This window comes from Hydractinia symbiolongicarpus, chromosome 15, assembly GCF_029227915.1.
Source record: "Hydractinia symbiolongicarpus strain clone_291-10 chromosome 15, HSymV2.1, whole genome shotgun sequence".
In the NCBI taxonomy this organism is placed as follows: Eukaryota; Metazoa; Cnidaria; class Hydrozoa; order Anthoathecata; family Hydractiniidae; genus Hydractinia; species Hydractinia symbiolongicarpus.
The window spans coordinates 11,263,383-11,269,382 of record NC_079889.1 but is presented as its reverse complement, the minus strand read 5'-3'; positions in this window follow the sequence as shown (position 1 = coordinate 11,269,382).

Below are 6,000 nucleotides of genomic sequence, written 5' to 3'. Positions count from 1 at the left end.
TCAAGATTTTTCCACCTAATCTCCAGTTTCAATATTTTATTTATTTGTCAACACGGTTTACGTGACGTGATTGTTTGCAATTTAGGTTATGGGGCGCCATTGTGTGCATATCAACAGAGACTGCTATCAACTTTAGCTTGTGTTTTGTGTACGTATGCTTGTGACACGCTGTGTGCACACGCTAATTCTTTCATCTTTTTATACCCTCTTACTCGCAAACTTGGGTAAAAACAAAAAATTAGCTTACCTACACAGGTTATGCGTCTAAAATCTGAAACTCACAAGACCATTTGCACATCTGAGAAATTGTGTTAGTTGAAATATACACAAACTTCTTGCAAGAGTTGCTTTATATGACCCATTGGTGGGCGTTGGTGGGCGTGTTCGCTACAGAGAGGTCAGTTTTAGAGGGAAAGTTGAGACCTTGAAACGATGTCTGCTATAAGGAAAAGCGCCCGCTATATGAACATTTTATTATGAGAGTTTTACCGTATTATTACCAGCCTTGTCTGTCGTAGAAAGGTGTTCGTTATATAAATTTTTAATGTAGTTTTCACTTATTCAGGAAAGTCGTCAAGCAAAATACCGTGGCTCACTGGTCTGTTATGCTTCTTTTTCCTTTTCATTCTGCAAACTTTTTATTATTGCGTTGGCTGCGAAACCTGCTGTCTTCAGGACTACTGTTTATTCTTGTCAATTTTGAGAATTGGCCAACACTTTACCGCTGCCTAATTGAAAGAGTTGAGTTGCGATCGAGAACTTATTGCGGATGGACAATTTATAATTTCAAACGAAAAGTTTATTTTTCCGTTACACGATACAAAATTCACAATAACAAATGACATATCATTTCTTGCGCAAGAAAAACTACGGGGTTGTTTATAAGAATGTATTTCTTGGCAATCAGTTATCTGGCTGTTAAACATATTTCTGAGAGTTAGAGCATGTTGGTGCAGCAGTACAGCGCTCTATAAGCAACCTGGTACCCATGTCTTTCTTTTTAATGGTCTTGCGAAGAATAAGAAGGGAATATCCACGACAATTCGCAAAGTCTACAAAAATATATCGCATGTGTTATTTTTTGGCTTAAAGATTTTGTGCGTGTTTAATATGACCCAGTTTTGGCCAACAGACAGACAACAGCTAATTTTATAAAGACATTGAAATTTTTCTATGATGTCAAATCTTCGTTGTTTCATTTTTCGTGAATAATATCATTTCCACGCCCATCTTATTTGGTTGTAGCAAATTGCTGACCTGTAGCAACCGTGGAATGGGAGAAGAATCCTTCCTCCCCGTAATTTTGAAAAATATATATTTTTCCGTAATTATTACTAATAACAGGGCGAGTCTGACATAATTCAAGGGTACAGCGTAAATATCCATGTTTTAATTTTCTTCAAAATCAACAAAGCCCTCAGGTAGACCAAATATTGTTACCTTCGACTCCCTAAATAAGAAAAAGCATACAAAAAAGTAAAAAAAGGATTATGCTTCCTACGGACCTGCTCCAAACAGATAAAAGACCTGGGGACGAGTTCCCCTAAAATATGTAAATAAAGTCTATTTTGGAAAGCTACTGAAGAGGTGTAAGACTTTGCATTGAAGTGTTGTTTTTATGTTGAGCTGTCAATCAGTTGCTACTCCAAAAATAAAAATGATTGTGACGTCACATGTAACATTCGGTGTGAGCTATGATGTCAGTTTTACCGATTATACCTTCAGTTTGTACAAATTTGTGTTTTTGTTTTAGTAAGAAAAAGCTTGCAACGTTAACAGGGTGCAGGAAGTAATCATCCTGCAAAAATATACAAACATTCATTCTAAAATCAGTAAAAAATATGCATATTAAATGTATAAAGATATTTAATGTCTGGTCACAAGCACCTTGAAAAAGGGCGTGTTATACCAAAATAGCCAATTATTGACTTAAAATCTTCAATCGTTGAATAGACACGAATAAAAATAAACAATCTTAACGTTTGGGCTGCTAATTTATTTTATCAATGAAACTTAGATGTAAATACAGAATGATTAAGTTATACCAACTTCAAACCCAGAGCCTGTAGCGTTTTTTGATATGAAGATTTTCATCTTTATCTCAAAAAACGCAAATTTTCAACTTAAAAAAACGCTACAGGCCCTGGGTTCGAGGTTGAAGTTATGCATGCTAGATCACTGCCAATTACGTGAGCAAATAGACGTTTTTGTTTTGGGCAATAGGATCCTGAAGATTCTTTATTAAATTTGGCAACTAATCAAGAAGCAAAACTTTTGTTCTCACATGTTTGACAATTACGTCTTTGTCAAATGATGCACAGCGTACTAAAAAACATTTTTTTGTAAACAAATTTCAATTTTATTTATGTCCGCTAGTTGGTGAAATTTGAGATGGTTTTATAACGAGTTATTTACAGAGAAAATAAGATGATGACGTCAGCAAAAGATTATATTACAAGATAGTGCCAATTAACATACAAAATAAAGCTTGATGAATCTGCATGTCCATATGTGTCATTTCCTGCGGTGCCTTTTGTTTCCATTGTTGATATTTTTTCTGGTGTTTTTTTTGTGTGAAATATACATATAAACGATTGCTGTCATATGCGATATAGTTCTTCTTCTTCTTCTTCTTCTTCTTCTTCTTCTTCTTCTTCTTCTTCTTCTTCTTCTTCTTCTTCTTCTTCTTCTTCTTCTTCTTCTTCTTCTTCTTCTTCTTCTTCTTCTTCTTCTTCTTCTTCTTCTTCTTCTTCTTCTTCTTCTTCTTCTTCTTCTTCTTCTTCTTCTTCTTCTTCTTCTTCTTCTTCTTCTTCTTCTTCTTCTTCTTCTTCTTCTTCTTCTTCTTCTTCTTCTTCTTCTTCTTCTTCTTGCCAGCTACAGAATTAGCAAAACATCAGTATGCAGAATAATAAAAAAACAAGAGAAGTTATTTGGGAAGAGCTTTCTAAGTGCAAGCATGGAGGTATGGTGCGAGCTATTTGAAATGTCAAATGATAAAGACGAGTAGAGGACAATGGCGTTAAAGTTTGAAAATAGGTGGAATTTCCCAAACTGTGTAGTACGACTGACGGGAAAACATGTTGTAATGCAGGCACCTGCAAGAAGTGGCTCGTTTTACTTTAAATATAAAAAACGCTTCTCCCTGCAAGAGCATTGGGCATCCCCATGAACAATAATCTATTAACCGTCGCAACGCATACTCCCATGAAACTACTTAGTAAGGCTGATTTCGGAAAGGCATTAAAAGAGCAAATTGTAAATTATCGCATTTCTGGAGCCAGAAGTGTTGTGGAGAATATTTTTGGTATATGCGCCTCTTGATTTCGTGTGTTTAGAAGGGCGATTGTAGCCCAACTGGATACTGTGGTTTCCATAACAAAGGCGGTGGTAGCTGGACACAATTTGAACATCCTTTTCTGTAAGCAAATGTTGAATTCAATGCCCTTTTTGTGAGCATGTGTTAAATGAGATCATTCAACGCCCTCTCTGTATGCAAGTGTTGAAAGAGATCATTCAATGCCCTTTCTGTGAGCAAGTGTTGAATTAGATCATTCAACGCCCTCTCTGTTTGCAAATATTGAATGAGATAATTCAATGCCCTTTCTGTGAGCAAGTGTTGAATTAGATCATTCAACGCAATTTCTGTGAGCATGTGTTAAATGACATCATTCAACGCCCTTTCTGTATGCAAGTATTGAATGAGATCATTCAACGCCCTTTCTGTAAGCAAATATTAAATGAGATCATTCAACGCCCTTTCTGTGAGCATGTGTTAAATGAGATAATTCAACGCCCTTTCTGCATGCAAGTGTTGAAAGAGATCATTCAATGCCTTTTCTGTGAGCAAGTGTTGAATTAGATCATTCAACGCCCTCTCTGTTTGCAAATATTGAATGAGATAATTCAACGCCCTTTCTGTATGCAAGTGTTGAAAGAAATCATTTAATGCCCTCTCTGTTTGCAAATGTTGAATGGGATCATTCAATGCCCTTTCTGTGAGCAAGTGTTGAATTAGATCATTCAACGCCCTCTCTGTATGCAAGTATTAAATTAGATCATTCAACGCCCTCTCTGTACGCCTCCACCACCCCATAAAAACGTTTTACTTTTGCTTCTATACGTGTCTTACGTGCTAGGGATTATGGAAATCGCATATAATTATTAACTTTGTGATATTTTTTGCTTGTTTAGTAAATTACGCACGACAGAGTCCTCGACTTTGCAATTTTTTCTTTTCAAAATACTTTGTATCTATAGGAATCTTTATTTTCCGTAGTTCTTCACATGTTAAGAAGAATATATCACCCCGTTTAAGTCTTAAACAAACCAATTTATTTTCTATCCTTTGAAAAGTCTTTATTCATTATTATTTGTTTTATGTTAAAAAGTGAAATTAGCAAAATTTAGTGTGACGAAACAAACTTTAATCTACAAACTAAAATTGGTGAGTGATTTTTGAAGCTGGACAGGGTAACGGCAGGCTGTTTCATGTGTCTTGAATTCAACTGCAGTTGCCATAAAGTTATTATAAAAAGGGTATTACGCCTATACGCATGCGCGACATGGTTCTCTTTCTCAAACACTGCGCTGTGTGAAACACAGAAACTTATTTCGCAAAATAAAGTAATATTCACCGGTTGTTTTGGGTATAACGGGGTAACAACGGTTTTTTTAACGGATGTTTTATTTCAGCTAAAGTTTCATTAAAGTTATTTTTTGAAAAATATATGTTACAGTCGCATCACTATAATGTTGTACGCGCTTCAATTGATTTATGACATACTGCATACCCGTACTAATGCGCTCCACTTAAATGTGTGACACAGTTTGCGGCTCTTATTAAGCGCTCCACTAGACGTTCAATGTGGCGCAACCCGGCGTTTCGGCGCTCGCAAATCTCAAGGGTAAATCTGATCTGCAATCCTTTTTTCTGAAGGTTGCATTGTTGTGCCTTTTGGCATTCCTCCTGGTTGGTTCTTTCTGATTTCTTCTTGCTAAGGTTCTTTTTCGACAAAGCTAAGCACTGGCGGGTCATCAATGTTATATTTAGACCAAAATTGGGGAAAATCGTAAAACTGTTTCGGACACAAAGCATACAGAACGTGATAGTAATATTAAAAGTTTCGTTTCACTTTTAACAAAAATTGTTCATACCAAACATTATTTAATTTCCATACCTAGTACCTTTAAACTGGTCTAGGATTTAATATTCATCTGTTTACACTGCCATCCAATCTATAACTTCTCATTCTGCAAAAAATTGAATTGCATTCGCACAGGGGCGTATTTGGGATTTTTCCGCCTGGTGTAAAGATAGCCTAGAAGAGGCTATATCGTCCGTAAGGGTGATAAAGAACAAATGGGGGTTTGTAGAGCGTTGCGAAGCTTTCAACGGGTCGAGGGCGGCGCCCCGAAAGCCCCACCTTCTAATGCTCTCCAGTAGTCAAAACAGTCTAAATCAACTCTTAAACCTTGTTGTTTTTAATTTACTTAAGTTGTTGCTTTTATTGAAGTCGTCACGTTTATTTACTTTTCTTTGCCAGTACAACAAAAAAATTTGTTTCTTAACAATGTCGTTCTAATATTTATTTATTTTCACAGACAGCATACGCTGTGTGACTTAAGGGAAAATATTAACCCTTTTACCTTCTTCGCAAGGGTTGGGTGTGTCAAAAAAATAAGCCTATTTGATGAATTGTAAACTGTTTAGGCTATCTATTCTATTCTATTTATTAAGTTTCAGCTCGTAATAAAACTTTGATATACACGAGCATTTCTTCGCAAGGATTACGTGTGTCAAGTAAGTAGGCCAACGCAGGGATAAATGTCTATTTCATCAAGACTTGTGGAATCGTGTGTCTATGTAGATATATAAGTATAAGGGCTTTTGCCACCATTTTGTTCTTACCTTTTATCACGTGACTTTGTTCATGTATCGGCTGTTTTTGCCGCCATATTTTTGGAACTTTAGTAATAGATATAAAAGAGATAACACGTGCG